Raw genomic sequence first — 22,709 nt, forward strand, 5'->3', positions numbered from 1 at the left:
AAGAATCTGGACTTATGACAACGTTATTCAACCTGATATCAACCTAGTTCATACAAAAGGGAAAATGTGGACTTGAATACCCACAAAGTAGAAAATCTACCCCAACCTGGCCACATGCTAAGGCGTACATACTTTCTTCCTGAAAGAAGAATTTTGTTGACAATTAAAGTTAAAACAAAGTAATACCATTGATAAGTAATAGAAAACTGTGCACAATACTTTGAAAGGTAGGATAGTGAACTTTTAATCTGGCCTTCAGGAGATGGGTACTGCAATATTTAGAATTCCTATTCAGAACCTTGCATTCAGATTGCACATTTAACACAGAAAATTTCCCAAAACTCTCAAAAGGAGTACTGCAGATGGCATGACAAAAATTTCCCACACTGAAAATCCTGATGTTGGCACATGAGGCATGACATAATACAGGGAGCAGAGCAGATGGCTGCTGAAATGTGAGATTGCAAACTAATGCAGCGTTGTTGATTGCCTCCACTTTGACAATCATATTTCAGCTCCGGAAACTAAAATCAAATCCAGAGAACATCTACACTCATGTAAAGAGAAGATATTCCAGCAAGTGAATAAGTGTTTCCCTTCACTTTCTTGGTTTTGATATAACAGTTGCATGACATAGTCCACATCACTGCAAGGCAAAATGCACCAACAAGGCATGGGCATTCCTCCGAAACTCTACATGGGTGTGTGGGGGAAAAGAATATGACTTTGCTGAGATCAGCTCAGTCCTTGACTATTGTACAGAAATATAAAATAATGTCTCTAGCTCAGGAAAGTTACTGAAAAAAATAAGTTTGAAGTCTTTACTTATGCATGCACGACAACACAAACATATACTTTCATGTCAACTTCTACATGGCAATACATTTGAGTTGTCATGTGGAATTTCAAGTCTGAGAAGCATGGCCGATAATTTTTCAGCACAAGTTATTTTTGCTGCCTGCTGACCCACAAAGTAGAACATAGATCTGATTTTTCATTCCAAATTGTTCATCATTGCCAGTTTTCATCTTATCGGACCACAAATATGCAAATTCATTTCACAGTAACAGCTTTTTTGTTTAATTGTCGCTCATAAACAAATTCAATGAGGTGAAATTTAGCCATGGTGTATAAACTTCTGATAATAAATGAGAATCATGAGACAGCAATACCAAGCTCATCACAGGTCCACATTCTACAATCACGGTCAAAGCAAAGAATCTCCATCAATCAGTCTACAATAGACACATTCACAAGGTGAGAAGAGCACTACTATTCCTTGCTTCGCCTCAAGTTAATCAACTTTATCAGTGACTAAAAACATCTCAGTCCCATGAAGCAATAATGAGTCCATATCAAACAAAACCATTTGTCAAGAAACCGATGTACTTATCTGTCTGTCCAATCATCCCTATAATAAAGGAAGTCATGACATATCTGTTGTATTTAACATGGGATACTTACCAGCTGAAGAGCTTAAACACGCTCTTTTTGGGATTTGCTGGTTTCTCCCGTTCAGAGGAAATACTGGAACTGCAGGATGGCAGATAAACATTTTCAGACAAAATTCATTCAAATTTAAACAGATGCCTTTGTTCAATATTCGTATTATTGATAGCAAATCAATCATTGACATGGAAATGAAATTGCATGAATGATAATTTTGCTTGCAAAAGACACATGTTTTCAGGCAGGAGTACATTGAATATTAGTTTGACTAATGAGTGGCAGCAGATTTAACTGCAAACGTTCTCACTGTCGGCACAGTGATCTTTTCTGCTATGTGAAGAGCAGATCAAGATGATAAGAGGTCTTAGGAAGTGTCACCAGACCCAAAAGTTAACTCTGTTTTCTTTCCACGGATGCTGGCAGACTTGCTGAATTTTTCCAGCAATTTCGGAGTGTGTTTTTGAATGACAGCATGCACAGGTCCTTTGGGTATTTTTTTTTACCAAGAAGATAACCCAACAAGTCTTTTTGCAGAACACATGGAATTGAACAAAACTGTCAAACATCGACAGCAGGTGCAGAAAAATTAACAAGGACCAGGCTTGAAATAAAGTGAATTGAAAAAAATGAGAATCAAACTTTGAGTGCCTAAGGTAATAGAATAGGTTTTAATGTGATGCAGAAGTTCGTCTGGGCCTCATCCACACTGTCATGTGAACGTACAGACATTATCAGGCAAACAATATAAAAGTGGTCATGAATCAGTCACGGCAGGTGACTAAAACACCACGTGTCACGTGTAGGAGGTAGTGAAATGAAAGAGTAGCTCTCTTGACCAGTAGCAATGGGAGCAAGGCTTTCTGTTTCTGATTCTTTTCAGACAATCTGTCCGAAAATCAGCCAAACTGTCCCAGAGGTCAAAACGAACTTTAAATACAACTTATGATCCACGCAGACTGAGGTTCTGTCACATATTGTACTTCCTGTTTCAAAAAATATCATGATTGAAGTTGGTTCAAAACTGACTGTACCGGTGTTTGAATTGATGATAATGCCAGGTGCTTGTTACACATGTTCATCCATAGCCTGAGGATGAGCTTAATAGGGAGCTAACAAAGTGTGGAGCTCGCTGAACACAGCAGGCCAAGCAGCACAGATTATTTTAAATAATAACTTCTGTCCACCCACTTATGAAGAAGCTAACTGCTGTCAACTAATGTAAATATTACAAAGCCTGCTCTGTCAAAACAAAAACCAAATTCAGTTTTCTAAAATCTGATCCTTAACCAACTCTGGCCCACCAATGGCAAAGTCATTATTTTTTAGTTGGAGCTTATTTTTGCTTGTATTATTAAAAAGGCACTGTGGCCATCTCTAGATGAGGAAATGATATTTTTAGGCAACCATTTAAAAATACTTAAAAATGCTGACCAATTGTGTCGGCTTGTTACTGATTTTGTGTTCGTAATAGGATTGTGTATTTGAAAAGAAATTCGAACAAAAAGAAACACATCTCAAAACTAGTACAGTTTACATCTGGATTTGTAGATGCACCCAAAGCACGAGGTCTTGGACATGTTGCGAAAATTGGTCACTCATCAAGTCTTTGCATTTTCCTGTTCCCGTTGGCTTAGCGGCAGTACGATCTGTGCTATTATACGCCAATAAAACACATTTTGATACAACACAATGGAAATGATTCATAGAGCAACCGGCTTTATTCTAATATGTCAGAATTCATGATCACAACTTTGAAACCAACGAAAAGGAAGACGATAATAAATTGGCAGGCTCACTAGCATTCAACAGTTGTTAAAATTGTGGGAGATTTTAAAAACCAAACGAAAATATTTTATCTGCACATTCCTACAATCCAGTTACTTACTTGTTATTCTCAGCTAAGTATAGTTGTGTGAAGAACAGGTCCAGAAACTTCTCGTCTGGGCGAATGATGTAACATTGACAAGCAAACTGCATATATTTAAGACACGAAATGATTTCATATTCCTGAACGAACACAAATAAATAACAAGCTGTTAACAAAATGTTAAAATTGCCAGAAGTGTAACTGCTATATCCTACTCAGTGGTACTTTAAACAGCATCAATAACTTTATTCCAACCACACGGTAAATCATGTCACAAAAATATTTCTGCTTTGGAAATAAATGACATTTATGTGACTTTTCAAGGATAAATTTCTGTACAGATTATCCAGGATGGTTTCAGGTCACAAATTCATGATTCAATGATGGATTTTTTTTCAAAGAAGTATTAGGGATTCACCTCAGAACCAGAAGCTGATTTAGGTTGAAGGCAAGAAACATTATGAAAGATCATTTATCCAAGCAAAAGAAATTCTGCAAAGTACAAAATAAGTGGCTGGTCTATCGTAATTGATACCAAGGCAGATGGTGAACATGTTGAGTTAATTTTTCAAAGTTGCGGCATCATAAAATTTACGGGCCATGTGCCGCTAGAAGTTACTGGACTATTCACTTTCAATCACATTGGCTTCTTGGTTGAACCTTGTCACGATTTGACATGTAAAGAGGGGCAGAACTCTCAAAGTCAAATGTTGATAACGTTACTTTTAAGTTGTAAAGTGCATGCCAGTTTTCAACAGATCAGTTGAAATAAACACTTGAAGCATCATCCATGAGAAATGACGGGCTATTTGACAGATGACACTCTGTGCTAATTAAGTGGAGTCACACAGCGTTGGATGCCTATTTTGCATCCCAGCTGATTTTACACCACAGGGCCCAGCTTGGCAAATTCGGCGTCAGTTGTTTCTGATTGCAACCTATTCTATTCATAGGTTAGATTAAAATGGCACCTCAAGTTACAGTTTTGTCAGCAAAACCATGTGACAAACAATGAATTGAACTTTGTATCATGTTAATATTCTCACGCTGTCTGCTGAATGCTGCAGTACAAGACCAAAATATCGTCTGCATGGATTTCCTCTGGGTGCTACTGTTTCCTCCCACAGTCCAAAGATGTGCAGGGGAGGTGGATTCCCATGCTAAGTTGTCGATAGTGCCCAGGGATGTTGAGGTGAGGTGGGTTAGACATGGGGAATGGGTCTGGATGGGATGCTCTTCCGAGGGTCAGTGTGGACTTGTTGGGCCAAATAGCCGGTTTCCACCCTATAGGGATTGTACGATACCCTCAATAGTAACCATGGCAACAGAGATATTTCAGAAGTTGGTCTTACCAAATTCAGAAATATGGAATCAAATGCCCAGTCAGTGATGACCCCAACGGCTGCACTCCCTCACTTTCTGATCTTCCATAAGTAACCGATGCCTCTCTTCTGACGGAAAATTCCAACTAATATGGAGAGATTATTTACTCAGTCTCTTCGATAATGAAATAGCTTCCATTGCACCCAGACTAATTTCACAACATCTTCATTCACAGAACACCAGGAAGGTCCTGGACCTGGTTGTGAATGCTGAAAGGTAACTTGCATCATAACAGCAGTGCAAAAACAGGCCATTTGGCTGAACTGCTCCATGCTGCTCTTTACACTTCTCCCACCATGCTCCAAATTCTTAATGTGCCTCTTTGTGCCCTTTCTGACATCTAACTTTCTCTCAAATCCATCTCTGCTATTCTTCTCAACTTGTCCTGGTAGCAGCAGCTTCTGCAATCTGACTGCTGCGAGCAACAAAGCTTCTCCTGATTTCTTTATTGGATTTATTAGTGATCATCCACATTTAAGATGTAGTTGTGGACTCTTCCAACATTCCCCATCAAGCAGAAAAAGCACAACAATATTGAAAGGCACGCTTTTCCCGTTTCATGCATTTACAAACATTTTGCACAGTACAATCACCTTTCGTCTCTTGTCGAAGTTGATCAAGCCATTCTGTAAGAAATAGACATGAACAAAGAAAATTAATTCAATATATATAAAGGTCAAATGGTACTATGAGATCATGAAATTTAACAGATCAGCAGTGAAATACAAACTCTGTAAACTTGTTTCAATTTTAGGAAATAGTCAAAGGTCAAACACAAATGATCGATCATTCCACCAGGTTTATATTTTGGCCATTACATAGAGCCCTTTGTTCCACTCAAATAGATCAGTACCAAGCTGATGCCATTCTCAGCTGCTCAACTGGACAATAGGCAGTGATGTCCAGCTAACAAATTTACCTGTACTAAATAAAAATGATGCCCACTTTATCCAACCTTTAGAAAAACTAAACCTGTATTCAATCAACTGCAAAGCCTTTTGCATGTTTCTTTATTTACATATTGTTTGATTCGCAACACAAAGCATCACATTATTCTCATCAGTATCATTAATCATACTTATTCGTTTCTTTTATTGCTATGAGCAGCTTGCAATGAAACTGTAACAATAGTGCTCATCAGCAAATAAGGAATCCAAATCTTGTAAAACAGACTTACGAAACGATAATTGGGGAAAGCCGAATCCAATTTTGTTAAGTCCGTGAAGAAAGTTCCCAGGAATGGTACAATTCCCTGAACTACACCCTGGAAAAGTGAGGTGAATTTATTTCATCCATTGTGAACGCACTGTCATATTTCCCAAACATACTACTCCATGCCTTATTTATACCATTTATCATGCAACTAAATCTAATTAGAATCAAAATTTCGGACTCAATTTTTGACACAGTTACACAGTGGAATACAAAGTTAGATCTATAAACGACAGGCAAGTTCGGAGTTTTGATCCCTGATCTGTGAACTGTCAACCAAACTCAATGTTTGTGTAACTTCATCATTTGGAGATTGGAAATTTTCTAAGTACTGTGTGATTTTGCCTGAAGATGGAAACAATTTATCGCACCAGATTTCCAAACGTTTGACTCAGTAAGGTTAACCCTTATTTTTCAAAACTCAAGAATATAATTCTACTCAATGTCTTTTCAGAGGACACCTTTCTGACCCCAAGAAATAATTTAATGGTCTCAGACTGCTTAAGGAGCTAAAAGCCTAGGAGATACACCGGAATTGGCAAACTGGAACCAAAACTGACTTTGCGACTGGAAGTATGTGTGATTTTTGAAGAGCATTTTTGCAACTTGAAGCATTCATCCAGCAGCATACCACAGCATAAAGTGATGGTTCTTGTTGTGTGTACATGAATTTTCAAGGCACAAAAGCTACAAGTGTGAACAGCAGGTTCACAGGTGCCACAAGAATTGGCGATGTGGTAAACAGCAAAAAGCCTTAGTCTCCAGGATTACACACATGGGCTGGTTAGAAGGCCTGAAAAGAGGCAAATACAATTCTATCCTGAAAAGTGTCAGGCGAAGCGTTTTGGGAGGACAAATAAGTCAGGACAATACATGTTAAATGGAAGTTTTAGAAAGTACAGAGAATCACGAGGACCTTGCTGTGCGCATAAGCATATTTATGAAGGCAGGAGGACCTGTGGATAAGGTGGTAAAAGCACCATATTGGATACTTGCCTGAATATAAGAGCAGACGTAAATAAAATTAGTTGAGCCACAGTTAGAACACGGTGTGCCTAGAGACTAAAGCATTTTGCTATTTACCACACCTCCCATTCTTGTGTCATCTGTGAGCCTGATGTTCATACTTGTATTTTTTGTGTCTGGAGCATTAAAGTGCACACAGCAAGAACTATCACTCTACCCTGTGCTACACTGCCGAATGAAAGCTTCAAGTTGCAGAAATGTTCTTCAAAAGTCATGCTTACTTCCTGCCAAAAGCTAATTTTGATTCCAATTGACTAATACAGCTCGGGCGGGAACATTTCAGTTCTAGAAAGGGGCTAAATAAGCTGGGACAATCTTCACTGCAACAAAGACACTGAGGAGGAACCTGGTTGAGGTTCAAAGAGTTCTGAGGGATTTGGCTAAGCATTAGGAAAAACTTTATTCCCTGTCTATCAATATCAGGGCTTACAGTTTTAATACAACAAGCAGGCTATTTTGAGGGGATTTGTTCAAAAACTTTTCACCCAGAAGTGGTGGGTTTCTGGAACGCACTGCCTAAAAGGGTGGTCCAGGCAGGAACCCTTGAGACACTGAAGAACAATTTTGATGAACTCTTGAAACGCCATTGCCATCAAAACTCCTGGGTGGGGGTAGGGGTTGTGGAATTTTGTAGGAATGATACCTACCGTTGAGGCAGGGGATCCCAGTTCAGTCCAACCTCCTTCAGAATGGAGTCATAAGCTTGGCTGAATGGGTTGACAAAAACGCCAATAAATGCAAATTCTTTGAAGGGGTAGAAAAACAAAGTTGCTGGAAAAGCTCAGCTGCTCTGGGAGCATTTGTGAAGAAGAAAACTGTGTTAATGTTTTGGGTCTGGTGACCCTTCATCAGAGCTCTATAAAGGGGTCTTGTGGTTCAGTGGTAGCCTCCCTACCGCTGAGCCAGAAATCTGAGTTTGAGTTCCACCTCTGCCAGACAAGTGTCATCATGTGTCACAACATGTTGATGAAGAATACCTAGAAGGCGATGGGCTAAGTTCTACAAAATGGGATCAGAATAGGTGGGTGCTTTATGACCAGCGCAGACACAAGGGGCAGTGCTGCAAAAATTCTCGTCATGTTGCCTCATTCATGATGGCTAACCGAGTTATTGTGTAACCCGGGTTTAGTTCTTCCTTTGCTACACAAAAAGGGAACACCAGATGAGTACCTGAATCTCTGCCTTTGTGAGCGTCGGCATATTTCAATGCTTGAGCCAAGATGTTGTATTGAGATTAAATTCCATTACCCACAGTGTAGACACAGGCCCTTCGGCTCACCAATTTCACACCGCCACTTGAAACATCCCACCCAGAACCATCCCCTACAGCTCACACACCCCTGAACACAACCAGCAATTCAGCATGGCCAACCCACCTAGCCTGCACATCTTTGGACTGTGGGAGGAAACCAGAGCACCGGGAGGAAACCCATGCACACACGGGGAGAATATGCAAACTCCACACAGACAGTCACCCGAGGTTGGATTCGAACCTGGGTCCCCGGCACTGTGAGGCCGCAATGCTAACCACTGAGCCACTGAGCCACCCCAAAATGTGCTGCACTGACCGGGAATCGAACCCAGGCCGCAGCGGTGAAAGCGCCGAATCCTAACCACTGGACCACCAGTGATGCTAACCATCTCTCAAAGACAGCAAGAACTGCAAATGTTGGAGTCAGAGTCAATACAGTGTGGTCCTGACCTGACACGTTGATTTTCTTGCTCCTCTCATGCTGCCTGACCTGCTGAGTTCCTTCAGCTCCACACTGTATTGACTGTTGTCTTTATCCATCAGACCATGGGAAATGTTTGTGCATACCTGCCTGGCCTCGCAGATTTACTTCCGTTCAATGTAGAAATATTCTACCCACAACCCAACACACTGATAGATATGCAACAAGCAGCATAGTTATAGCTTCAAACATATAACCAAACATGTTCAATGGCTTAAGTAGCAGCAATGCTGATAACTTCCCTTTAGTTACCCGGAGAACTGCTTTACAGCATAGTTATAACAAAGATACACCATTATGGAAAGATAAATCAGATTTACTTGTAAAGCTTCAAGATTAACTGCTTCAACTTGAGAACGTTTCATTCCAATATTAAACATAAAGGGATGATTACCTTCTTCTTTGTTACTTTCAGTGTTTTGTGTGTCAGTATTTTGTTCTCTTTCAAGGTGCTGTTGAGGGCGGCAAATTTTGAAGCTCCATCCTGAAAATGTACATAGAAAACCAGCTATTCATTCACTGCATCTAATCTATATCTCCCATAATATCAAATGAGATAACAGAAGAGATTTCAAAACTCAAGCCTTTATTGTAAAAACATTTTACAACGCTAAAGCCTTATGTCCACATTTGGCCAATTCGAACTCAAGAGGTGATAGCCAGGCAATGATATTTGGAAGTGATATTACAATTTATCCCACGCACAATACTTTATCACAAAACTAGTATCAATGTTTAACCCATAAAACAATCACTTGGCAACTATTTCAGATTCCCAGCCAAGTGTGCAAATCAAATTATTGGACATGGTGAAGTTGCTGCTTCAAACTGCATTTAAAATGAGGTTTCAAATTATATTTTCTGAGATTTAAAAACACAACAGTGAAAATGATGATTGCTGGCTCACTCAGGTGAAATTCACCAGACAGTCACATTTGGGGAAGTATTTTCAGAAAATACGCTATGGTATATCAAGGTGGTATCTTATCACTACACTCAGTGTCAACTAAGGATCGACAGTAAGTGTTGATATGGTGGCCTGGCGAATGGCACACCCATATAAAGTAAAGCTTAGCAAGCCATATTGCCAGAGAACATCTGTGTAATATGCTTAAAGATTAACGAACCATGCATCGATATTCACTGTACAATCTGGGAGACAGCATTATGGAAGTTAAACAACTGTCCAATCTTGAACTCAGATTTTCCCATGTATATTTATAGAAATTGACACCACAAAAGCAATCATCCTGCACAACACACGTTTTTGATTATTAAAAACAAATCTACTTTTAGATTCAAGACAGATATGAAAAGTAATTTGGAATTCTGCACTGTGCACCAATAGCAAACATAATAAACAAGGTGTGACAGCAGCACCGTAGAAATTATGGAGCCAGCAGATGGACAGCAATGCAAAAACATCGTCAACCTCAACTAGAACTTTCAGCAGTATGAAAAACGGAGTGTCTGTCAAATTGTTAACAACCCAACATGAATGCTGCATTTCGTCCTCTTCAAGTACCACCTTCAAACTGCTTTGATTTAATCTAAGAATGATTCAACAGAAAACTTGCATCTTGCCTCCTTACTGTCCTGGACACACTAGTTTGGTCAAGTGACACCAAAATGTTTATAACTAACAAATTATTTTGTTACTTTGTAAAATTCAGGAACAAAATGACTGGGCAAACAGCATGACAAACAGAGTGAGGAGGAATGTCTCGAAACCTGGTAAAACAATATGCTTTTTGAGAAGGTTTTTGAAGTTAGTTTGAAATGTCAGTGGTGGTCCAAGCTAGTTGAAACTAAATAGTTGATGTCTGAAATGCTCAACAAACAAAGCAATGTGATTATCTCTCAGTTCCAATGCAGTAAATATTTATTACCGCAGAGAACAATAAAAGGAAGACATGTTAATTGAACAAAAACACTAACGAGAACCAATTAAAGCTATTCGTGTTTTGCCTTGGCTTTAATTAATTACGAGGCCCTCCAAGTGTGCAAATCAAAAGAAAAGAAAACTGACATATATCCTGCTTTTAATATCATTGTGCAAGTGTTCAAACTTCCAAGATAACGAACACTGAGAAAGATAATCTATGAAGGTTGCATCATGACTGAACGATTTTGGAAGACTTGAGCCAAGTGAGACCATCCATATGTAATACATGTATCCCTTGTTGCATTATTGATTCACAGTATTTGTATGCATTCAGACACCAATGTAATTCATTGTAGATATTTTGCTTGAAAATACCTATAATGCCCTGAATATCGATGCACAGTGCCAAATGCAAACGCTTACCTGTTTTTCGTGCTGGCTACTTGTCATTATGTTGCCATCTTCGGAGATGAGATTTGAAAGATCTTCAAATGTTGCCTTTGTGCTCCTAGTCAAGAGAATAAAACAAATTACTCTTGACAGAATAGAGTCAAGATTGCAAACAGCTGACATGGAATCTGACAAATAAGCAAGTAATACAGACAGTGAAGGGCAGTGAAGCATTTTTCAAACAATTGCAGTTATTTTCATGAAACAGTTCAGATATGTTTTGACACATCTCTTTGGCAGGTAGAATTTGAACCCAAGAGATATTGGGAACTGCAGATGCTGGAGAATCCAAGATAACAAAGTGTGGAGCTGGATGAACACAGCAGGCCAATCAGCATCTCAGGAGCACAAAAGCTGACATTTCGGGCCTAGACCCTTCATCAGACAGAATTTGAACCCAGATTATTTAAGCCCAGAGATGGAGATGTTACCACTGTGCCACAAAAGCCCTTCATTGCAGTAGTTTTAGGAAATCTCATCACAGCAAGTGAGATTTCACCTCCAAGCTGCCTCAAAAAAACAATCATGATCAAATCTTCTACGGCACAGGAATATAAACTACAAGTGTGCACTTCAAAGAGGTATAGACTGCTTTCTTGGGTGATTAAAATAATTGTGTTCTTTGTATTTCAGGTTCCTATACAAACCTCCAGTTCATATCACCCCGTCACAGCACATCCACAGGAAACTGCCTTACGTTACATCCAACAGCAGATCAGTTTTGGAACACAATAGTTCAATATTTTAAGCTGTCAAACAGTTTTCTTTTTCCACTGTAGAAAATTAACTCCTCACTCCTTAGTGAAAGAATGAAAGATTCTGCCAGTACGCCAATTGTTGGGATTGCACTGTAGTGCCTCTGGTAATCCTGTCAACACATCTGGAGTGTGAAGATCACTTTGGCAAGTAAACTTGGAGGTGAAACCTGCAAATTCCTACCACATATTTATTAAAAATAACGACACGGCTTTTCCAGAAAAATGACTCACTTTGACACGGCTGCCCAAGTCTTCTGAAACTCAAAGATGTTATTTGCTTGCAATGCACGGGTAATTGCACACACTGAAGAGAAATTTCCCAAAATCCGACATTCCTGTGAGAACATAAAACATGAGTTCTGTGGGAAAAACAGTGGCTCCCCATGACCCAATACCTCAGACATTAAAATGTTCCATCAGAAAAACGTGATCTGCAAAAATAACAGCATTAACAAACGACTTTGTGGGGGCAAAAATTCCACAAATCTTAGCGACTTAAAACTTGATCTTCATTTTTTTTCCCTCTGAGACATTTCACTCTCTGCCAACACTTGACTCGTTAGACATGGTTACTGACGCCAAAGCAAAGATTCGAATGAATAAGTTGGAGACACTGCCATCTGAGTGGTGGAAGTGGCGAAGTTAGGGAGCTGGAGACGGGTAATCATCTGTGTTATATCCATTGTATTCAGCTGATAAACGAATGACAGATTACATTTTCTGCCAGCATAGGAGGGCAGGGCCTGACACATGAGATAATCATTCAAGGAAAGCGTACAAATCAGAAAATTGAGTCTACTTTTATGAATCACAATGTTATTGAGACTGAGTTAACTAATCGTAGTGAGGATAGCATGTGAATGTCCTTCATCTGCCTGCCCCACGGAGGCAGGGAGAAGAATAGAACAAATCAAACCTCCCTTCCCCAAGCATAAATTTGAACTTGTTGGGAGGGGCCGAGGGGCAGGAGAGTAGGAAGCCTGCAATTGTTTGTTCTCAGCTCTCAAAACCACTTCTGCTTAGCGAGGAAGGCCAAGGAGGGAGAGGGTCATTAGACCATATTGGCTTTTTGTGGATGTGCCTCACTGGGCATCATTAGATAGATGCCTTATCTGATTAAGTCCAGCAGGTAAGATCTCAAGCCCACAGTCTTCCGGCTTGAGGGCAACAAAGGCTGCTGCAGTAAAAAGTAAGTGACGGAGGACACTTCAACATGGATAAGGACCCTCATCAACTTTTGTCAACTCAAATGACAACCGGAAGAGTCAGCCAAGTGATCACTGGAAGGTGCCAACTCGTCTTCAGAATGGCCTTTGACAGCACCAGTTTCTAGGTCGGCACGGACAGCCTGTCAGGAGCTCATGTATCCATGTCTATGACTGGGTGTCTGCCTCCATTCATTTCAACTTCTCTGGATTGTGAAACTGGAGACAGACATCAATGCTTTAAGATTCTTTACGAGTCCAAATCCATGCAGGCAGTGTTGCCAAGAGCCAAACCAGACTTGTCTCAAATGCCTGGCAAAGGTATTATTATGAATCTTCATTCCCAACCTTTCGAATGACTAAATATTTTATTGGCACATGAATATGGGAAATGTCAATGATAATACACTTTTGTTGCTATGATCCAGTGCCATTTTGGATGATAAAATGAATATGAATAAATTACTTAATTCACTTAATTAGTTAATTACTGGCTTCCTGTCTTGATTCTTTCCAAATGTACTCGTGGGAATGCCACATATTGATGACAAAGACAAGCCAGACATCAGGTATGACAGCCCTTCCTCATCCTTTTCCCAATTGCTGATTAAAATGCAAAGACAAATTCCTTTGGCAAACACATAAGAAACAGACAACCAGGCAAGTTACTGAAGGGCCATCATACGGGCATATGGAACGCAGAAAACTGAGAATAACATTTACAATGTATCATAAATCTGATCACCGCTCGCAAGGGAGGCAAACAACATTCTGTTATGCCTAATAAGTAACTTTGTGTTTGAAGGGCCACTAAAAATCTGAAATCAGTTTCCTTTATTTCTCCACAGAAATATTTTTGATGGGAAAGAAAACTTTAATATTTCAATGCAACTGTAAACTGAGGCATGAACTATTAGCAGCCAACACTATGGAAATTACAAATGCTAGGATTTGCCATGAAGCATTCAATTCTAATTCTGCTCGTCAATTCGAGAGGCTTTCAAACCCTAAACATCTCAACACATCGTAGGAACTGCTTGCTCTCTTCCACCATGTTTGTTTCATGCACTGAGTGCTTTACCCTGTCATAAAGGTTAAAAATCACGAAAGAACAAGTGTACCTTGGCAACATCAATCCACTTCTCAATGATCTTCGCCCTCTGTCGTGGTTTTAGCTGCTGAGGCTGACTGATGGTGCTGGTGACACAATTCTTAACGTTATTAAACTGTGCCACGATAGCCCAGACGGTTGATGCTCGATCTGGTTGTTCTGCCCAGATGGACCCTAAACATTCGCTGGGCACAAGTTTCTTAAAAAGATCCTGATCAAAAATAAAAAGGAAACAAAGATTACATATATTAGCAGTACTGTGGTTGAAGGAATGAACTACAAACAAGGTTCTTCCATTCATGAGTAAACTCATCCTGCTAGTTTGCAATTGTACATTCAAAACTGCACAAGCTACTTTGTCAACAACTGAGTACATAATACACACATTGATGCCCAAGGTGCATATAGGTTGTACAGACAGGTCAACAGCCTTGAGTTTTCAGTCATCTCCTTCTTATTTGTAGGTTAGATTCAAAATCACAGGTGATCTCCACCCAGCTCCTACTGCTGGCTCCGTGCACACCATCAATGCACGGCTTTGTTGGCAATAGTCACTCCTACTGATGCTCAGCCATGGTGGTCCATAAGCTAGACAGACTGGCCATCAGGAAAGTGCTCCTGCATCATGTCCACTTCTCACATCAAGGCAGATTGACAGAACACAATGGCTGCCGCACCCCGTGTTGGTTAAGTACACCTCAACGTCAACACCTCCCCACTGTTGGTTTCATGCTGAAGCTGAATGTTGCCAAACATCCAAGCCTGTCAATTGGTCATTCTGTTTGCATTGTCTCCTCTTGCCTCCCTCTTCAAGGCTAACAACTCCCACAAACAATTATGCTCCGAGTGTCAAACTTAACACAAACTCAGAAACCATGGAGTGGGAAACTGCTGCGTATTTATGCAAGCATGGTGCACTCTCACTTTTAACACTCCGATCATGTGACAATGATGTCATCGATTATTTCAGGCAGGGAACAGCTGAGGCTAACCTTCCGCCCTCTACAGTAAACTAAATAATAAATCTCCTGTTTCAGCCTCCTGGACCTGCCTGCAACAGGAACAACACAGGCGACCAGAATCAAAAACACTGCCTTGACATTCACCAGGTCAAACAACTGATTTGAAAAGGAATCACTGATCTCATTGCCGACCTCACTGCTTCAAGGAAAGAAAAGCAGCTATGTTCCTCTACAGACACCAATATAGGTTGTTTCCCATCCAAAATGTCTGTTGTCATCATTGTGTCACATGATTAGACTCGAAGTGTCAGAATGTGTACACACGTACAACAGAGACTGCAATGAAAACAGATGTTAACTTTCTAACTCTGTGCAGAAAAGCAGCGATCCATAACCAACTCGTACGTTTGACAAAAAGTTCACTTGCAGATTAGATATGCGCACCCCTGCTCTCAACACTGACAATTGCTCAGGCTTTTTGAGACCTCGAGGACTACTTACATTCTAGAGTCACACCCAATGCTGTCATATAGACCACAGTCCCATTTGCTCAAAGCTGAGCTTCCATTTGAAGCCGAAGCCTATGACCAGACCCAGACAGAACACAAAATTTGAGTCAGCAATCCTTCGCCTCATTTCGTAGAGGTAGGCACCAAGCCACCTTGGAGACTAGACTGGAATAGCCTGATCTCGTGGCTGATTCCATTCCAGGAGATCTCTGCAAACACCAAAGTTGTCGTACTGGACACTTCGAACAAAATCACTGGGTTCATGTAGGAACAGTGACTGTTCTGGTGAAACATTTCAACTTTTACCCTGAAATACTATTCATTTTGGAGAGATTCAACACGAAGTTACGAAGGATTTTCAGTGCTCTCCCTGCTCACTTAATTCATGTGACATTCATTTAAAAAAATAGGCGAGTGCTGAAGTCTTCATCGACAGGTATTTCAAGCTCAAGACTGAAGTTACATTTCAAACAAGACACTTTGACATCTTGGACGACTGCATTATGAAGGCAATTCAGTTATAATGACTGGTGGAGCGGAAATAGCATTCAATAATATGGTGAGATTCGGATGCTTACTGCTGACTGAAACACCGCATTGAGAATGACTGCGAAAGACAGGTCTCAACAGAATAGACCCAGATTCCTAGATAATAAAATGTGAGGCTGGATGAACACAGCAGGACCAGCAGCATCTCAGGAGCATAAAAGCTGACATTTCGGGCCTAGACCCTTCATCAGAGAGGGGGATGGGGTGAGGGTTCTGGAATAAATAGGGAGAGACGGGGAGGCGGACCGAAGATGGAGAGAAAAGAAGATAGGTGGAGTGGAGAGTATAGGTGGGGAGGTACGGAGGGGGTAGGACAGTCCTTGGAAGACGGAAAGGTCAAGGAGTTGGGATGAGGTTAGTAGGTAGGAGGTGGAGCTGCGGCTTGGGGTGGGAGGAAGGGATGGGTGAGAGGAAGAACAGGTTAGGGAGGCAGAGACAGGCTGGACTGGTTTTGGGATACAGTGGCGGGAGGGGAAGAGCTGGGCTGGCTGTGTGGTGCACTGCGGGGAGAGGACGAACTGGGCTGGTTTTGAGATGCGTTGGGGGAAGGGGAGATTTTGAAGCTGGTGAAGTCCACATTGATACCATTGTGCTGCAGGGTTCCCAACCGGAATATGAGTTGCTGTTCCTGCAACCTTCGAGTGGCATCATTGTGGCACTGCAGGAGGCCCATGATGGACATGTCATCGAAAGAATGGGAGGGCGAGTGGAAAACGCTCGCGGCTGGGAGGCGCAGTTGTTTATTGCAAACCGAGCGGAGGTCTTCTGCAAATCAGTCCGCAAGCTTCTGCTTGGTTTCCCCAATGTAGAGGAAGCCACACCGGGTACAATGGATACAGTATACAACATTGGCAGATGTGTCGGTGAACCTCTGCTTAACATGGAAAGTCATCTTGGGGACTGGGATAGGGGTGAGGGAGGGGATGTGGGGGCAAGTGTAGCATTTCCTGCGGTTGCAGGGGAAAATGTCGGGTGTGGTGGGGTTGGAGGGCAGTGTGGAGCAAACAAGGGAGTCACAGAGAGAGTGGTCTCTCCGGAAAGCAGGATACAATGCATCATCCTCCGAAACTTCCGCCATCTACAGTCCAACACCACCACCCAAGACATTTTTCCATCCCCACTCTTGTCTGCCTTCCGGAGAGACCACTCTCTCCGCGACTCTCTTGTTCGCTCCACACTCCCCTCCAAACCCACCACACCAGCACCTTCCACTGAAACCGCAGGAAATGCTACACTTGCCCCCACACCCCCTCCCTCACCCCATCCAAGGCCCCAAGATGACTTTCCATATTCAGCAGAGGTTCACCTGCACATCTGCCAATCTAGTATACTGTATCCATTGTACCCGGTGTGGCTTCCTCTACATTCGGGAAACCAAGTGGAGGCTTGGGGACCGGTTTGCAGAACACCTCCACTTGGCTCGCAATAAACAACTGCACCTCCCAGTCGCGAGCGTTTTCCACTCTCCCTCCCATTCTTTAGATGACATGTCCATCATGGGCCTCCTGCAGTGCCACAATGATGCCACCCGAAGGCTGCGGGAACAGCAATTCATATTCCGCTTGGAAACCCTGCAGCCCAATGATGTCAATGTGGACTTCACCAGATTCAAAATCTCCCCTTCCCTCACCGCATCCCAAAACCAGCCCAGATCGTCCTCTCCCCCCACTGCATCCCAAAAGCAGCCCAGACTGTCTTTGCCTCCCTAACCTGTTCTTCTTCTCAACAATCACTTCCTCCCACCCCAAGTCGCACCTCCATCTCCTTTCTGCTAACCTCATCCCACCTCCTTGACCTGTCCGTCTTCCCTGGACTGTCTCATCCCCTCCCTACCTCCCCATCTATACTCTCCTCTCCACCTATCTTCTTTTCTCTCCATCTTCGGTCCGCCTCCGCCCTCTCTCCCTATTTATTCCAGAACCCTCACCCCATCCCCCTCTCTGATGAAGGGTCTAGGCCCCAAATGACAGCTTTTAAGCTCCTGAGATGCTGCTGGTCCTGCTGTGTTCATCCAGCCTCACATTTTATTATCTTGGATTCTCCAGCATCTGCAGTCCATTATCACAGGCCCAGATTCCTGTTTACTCACAGCATCCATAAAGGTCAGCTGCTCTGCAATGCAGCGTGATGGGTAGCAGAGGAGCTTTTCGTCCACTTCTTCGATGGTTCCTTCATGTTCTTCTCCCACGTAGAACCCAAGTCTTCCAGGGTAGCCTTCTGCGTAAGTGAAGATAGATATTTATTTTGTGCCCAAAGTTCTCATTGCTCCAAAACATCTTACTCACTTGTGACTAGAAATCGTCCATTAATTTACAACAGTTAGCTCACATTTATAGTTTTAAATCTCAATTTGCTGAATTTAATGTGATATTGCAGTGAAACCCTCCTGTTGGAAGCATTTCAATTGCAAAAGAAATTGTATTTATTGACAGATTCCCATTCCAATTTCTTGCCAAAGGAAATCTTTCAAATCTCAAGTTCTTGTTTTACAATAACCTGCAAAATTATTCAATCATATTAGAAAATAAAATGTCATTGACAGCAACAGTTAAAAAGGAAATTGTCCTGAAAGACTCATTCAATGCTGCTGGGTCTTAGCAGACCATATTACAGAGTCCGTTCTATGCAGAATTTGGTCTTGTACATCATGAACTCAGTACAGCGGTATTCACTCAGCAATACTTGGCTTAACCAAAATTTTTGGATCTACTTTTGAAGCTTGTCAAAGGAAGCCCAAATGAACTAAACCCTGAGACAGATGGCTAAGCCCTCCACGAACTGACAGGGAGACACCATGAATTTGACAACGTCAGATGACCACTCAAAATGGAGGCTCTTGAGGCACATTGGTAGTGTTCCTATTTCCGGACCAAGTGGCCTTGGGCTTAGTCTCACCTGCTCCACAGGCATGTAGTAACCAACAAGGGCTCTTGTGCTGTAGTGCTAGTGTCAATAACAATGAGCCACGAGGCCTGGCTTCAACACCCACCTGCTACAGTGTATGCGTTAACATGTGTGAACAAGTTCGATTAGAAAAACATCTTGCTACTCAAAATGAACAGCTTTACACATCATGTCTAAACAAATTCAGACACACCGCCGACCCCACCCATTGATTCTTTCACTGATGTCAAAGTATCCAAATGGTTGGTATCTGGCTAAAATGGTGCTCTTCTACGGTCAATGATTACTACTGCACAACACTGATCGTTGGGACCACTGGTAATCTCGGATCTAAATGGTCATTTTAACAAATTAATTTCATCAGAGTCCATCGCAGAAAAAGATCTTAACTTTCATCATAACTCAGTCATTTGAATTACCATTAAGCTGCAGCGTTAACAATTTATTCTGGCAGCTATGTGAGCTATTTATAGAGATGTTTCACTTTGAACCCCAAATCACAAGAGAAAGCAGCGAAGTTGCCAAAGGCACTTGTGCTGATCCAAATGAATCCATCTATTGCAATCTCATTTCTCTGTACTGTGAGGTATTGCAGTGAAGCAAACGTAATCCGAATAGTTTGCAGTGCATTCATGTTAACTTTGCAATTCAACTGACATGAACAACCACATCCCTCTGAATACAAACTTATCAAAAGACATTCTGAATTTAGTTTTCCGATCAAACTGGTTAACTTCACACCTTGCCACATTGTATTCCTTCTGCTGCAATTTCTGCCCATTTATCAAAACTGTCTGCAGCCTCTTTTCATTCTCACAACCACAGATGAAGAGTCAGAGATGGAGCAGTTGAAGGTGAAGAGAAGGACAGAAAGTGGAAACAAGTTCAATAAAGGATAATAAAATGTGAGGCTGGATGAACACAGCAGGCCAAGCAGCATCTCAGGAGCACAAAAGCTGACGTTTCGGGCCTAGACCCTTCATCAGAGAGGGGGATGGGGGGAGGGAACTGGAATAAATAGGGAGAGAGGGGGAGGCGGACCGAAGATGGAGAGTAAAGAAGATAGGTGGAGAGGGTGTAGGTGGGGAGGTAGGGAGGGGATAGGTCAGTCCAGGGAAGAGGGACAGGTCAAGGAGGTGGGATGAGGTTAGTAGGTAGCTGGGGGTGCGGCTTGGGGTGGGAGGAAGGGATGGGTGAGAGGAAGAACCGGTTAGGGAGGCAGAGACAGGTTGGACTGGTTTTGGGATGCAGTGGGTGGGGGGGAAGAGCTGGGCTGGTTGTGTGGTGCAGTGGGGGGAGGGGATGAATTGGGCTGGTTTAGGGATGCTTGGGGACCGCTTTGCAGAACACCTCCGCTCAGTTCGCAACAAACAACTGCACCTCCCAGTCGCAAACCATTTCCACTCCCCCTCCCATTCTCTTGATGACATGTCCATCATGGGCCTCCTGCACTGCCACAATGATGCCACCCGAAGGTTGCAGGAACAGCAACTCATATTCCGCCTGGGAACCCTGCAGCCATATGGTATCAATGTGGACTTCACCAGTTTCAAAATCTCCCCTTCCCCCACTGCATCCCTAAACCAGCCCAGTTCATCCCCTCCCCCCACTGCACCACACAACCAGCCCAGCTCTTCCCCCCCACCCACTGCATCCCAAAACCAGTCCAACCTGTCTCTGCCTCCCTAACCGGTTCTTCCTCTCACCCATCCCTTCCTCCCACCCCAAGCCGCACCCCCAGCTACCTACTAACCTCATCCCACCTCCTTGACCTGTCCGTCTTCCCAGGACTGACCTATCCCCTCCCTACCTCCCCACCTACACCCTCTCCACCTATCTACTTTACTCTCCATCTTCGGTCCGCCTCCCCCTCTCTCCCTATTTATTCCAGTTCCCTCCCCCCATCCCCCTCTCTGATGAAGGGTCTAGGCCCGAAACGTCAGCTTTTGTGCTCCTGAGATGCTGCTTGGCCTGCTGTGTTCATCCAGCCTCACATTTTATTAACAAGTTCAATAAACTTTTCCAGTTGGTGACAATAGCAAGCATCAGCTTTGATGGATTGGAATAAGAAATTCAAGAGACATGGCTGGAATAATGTCTGCTACACATCTCAATTTTAAAAAAACACAGCATTTTGGGGTTCCGTGCAAGCATTCATAGCAATGCCTTCATTGCACAGGAAGTGAGTTGCATTACATCAGATGAAGTTGAAATACAGGCTGTTGAGAGGAAGGTCATGTTCAGCAAGGGAACACAGGTGTGATAAATGGCGATTGGTTGGGCAGCCATTGGAGGGAGCGGCAGAGAGCTCCAATACTGTCCTGGTGAGGGACGGAATACAGACGGAGTAGATGTCCATGAATCAGATTTACACTACAGGAATAGCACACTATAATCTTTCAGAGATATATTTAAAGTAAATTCCCAAACTGCCTTTTGGAGCCAAACAGAACATGCTTTCACCACCGCACCGATAAAAACACTGCCCCACAATTATTTCCCCTTGCCTTATGAATTAAAACCACTGTTTTTGCATCATAAATATAAATCTTACTGAACATTTCTTTCTCTGCACTTTCATCCTCCAGAAACTGACTGTGAAGATTCTGGGCCCGTTTTTCAGGGTCTGACCCCGGCGCTGTCTGCTTTAGGTATGTGAGGACTTTATTTAGGCAAGCATAACTTGAGCCTTGTCGGAAGTCTTCAGGGTGCTGATTCAACCAGAATTTCAGGATTTCAGCAATAGCACTGGAAATGAAGTCAGAGTTAATACTGTTCATCAGGGAAGCAAAACTCTTGGGAAAAAAAACCTTCAAATTATACAAATATAAATGCAATAGATTAAATTTGGAATACAGAGTCAATGTGATGGCACAGAAGAAGATGAACTGCTCTCTTGAATTGCTGCAGTGCACACGGCAATGGTAAACCTGCCATGCCATCAGCTAAGGAGCGTGGCACTTGGACCCAGTGACAAAGGAATGACTGTCCAATTGAGAATTGTGCTGGTCATGGATAGAAACTATATGTTGGCCATGTTTCCAAGTTTTCTTCTTTGTAGATTGCACAGATATACTTAAGGCTCATTGCAAAATGATTTCACATGCATCTGAGGATACTTATTACACCAGCAGGATTTCCTGGCATTTCGATGCTGCTTTTCCACCAGTAAGGAGAAAGTGAGTTGAAAAAATAACGTTGTAAAAGTCAAAGAGACAAATCAAGTGAACAAAGAAAAACACCAAGATAATGATGATTTGTTTGCCTGTGTTCTGGGAGTTGCATTGCCAATGCTTGGATACCCCAGTAACATGGCAAAGTCGGGTCTAGCTGGGGATGGCTAATGAAATACTCCAAAATACTCAGCTTGCAATTCACTGATTTAACGACCTGGTTAATACTGAGAGGGAACATTGCATTATTTCACAGGCAAATCAATGGTTACTTTTTGGCAACAAGACATCAGCTGCACACAGAAGTCATCACAACACTGAAATAGAACCCCTTGCACAGAAAAAAACTCCTCATGGCACTTCACAGCAGGGGAGCCATACAAAAACTGACATCAAAGGAGGAGATTTTCATACAGGTGACCAAACGTTTGGCCAGAGTGACATTTCGTGAGCATCTTAAAGGTGAGAGATGGTGATGTTAAGAGGAAGGAATTGCACGCCTGCAAAAAAGTATCAAGAGATGCACAGCTCTC

At 42.3% G+C, this 22,709-nt stretch overlaps 1 non-coding gene across 1 annotated transcript; it reads right to left on the reverse strand.

The window, feature by feature from the left end:
- Nucleotides 1-8,496: 8,496 nt before the first annotated feature.
- On the reverse strand, nucleotides 8,497-8,571 carry trnae-uuc (transfer RNA glutamic acid (anticodon UUC)). Its single transcript has one exon. It is a non-coding gene; the product is annotated as a tRNA-Glu (tRNA).
- Between the last annotated feature and the right edge of the window lie 14,138 nt (nucleotides 8,572-22,709).

Source organism: Stegostoma tigrinum, chromosome 8, assembly GCF_030684315.1.
Source record: "Stegostoma tigrinum isolate sSteTig4 chromosome 8, sSteTig4.hap1, whole genome shotgun sequence".
NCBI classification, from domain to species: domain Eukaryota; kingdom Metazoa; phylum Chordata; class Chondrichthyes; order Orectolobiformes; family Stegostomatidae; genus Stegostoma; species Stegostoma tigrinum.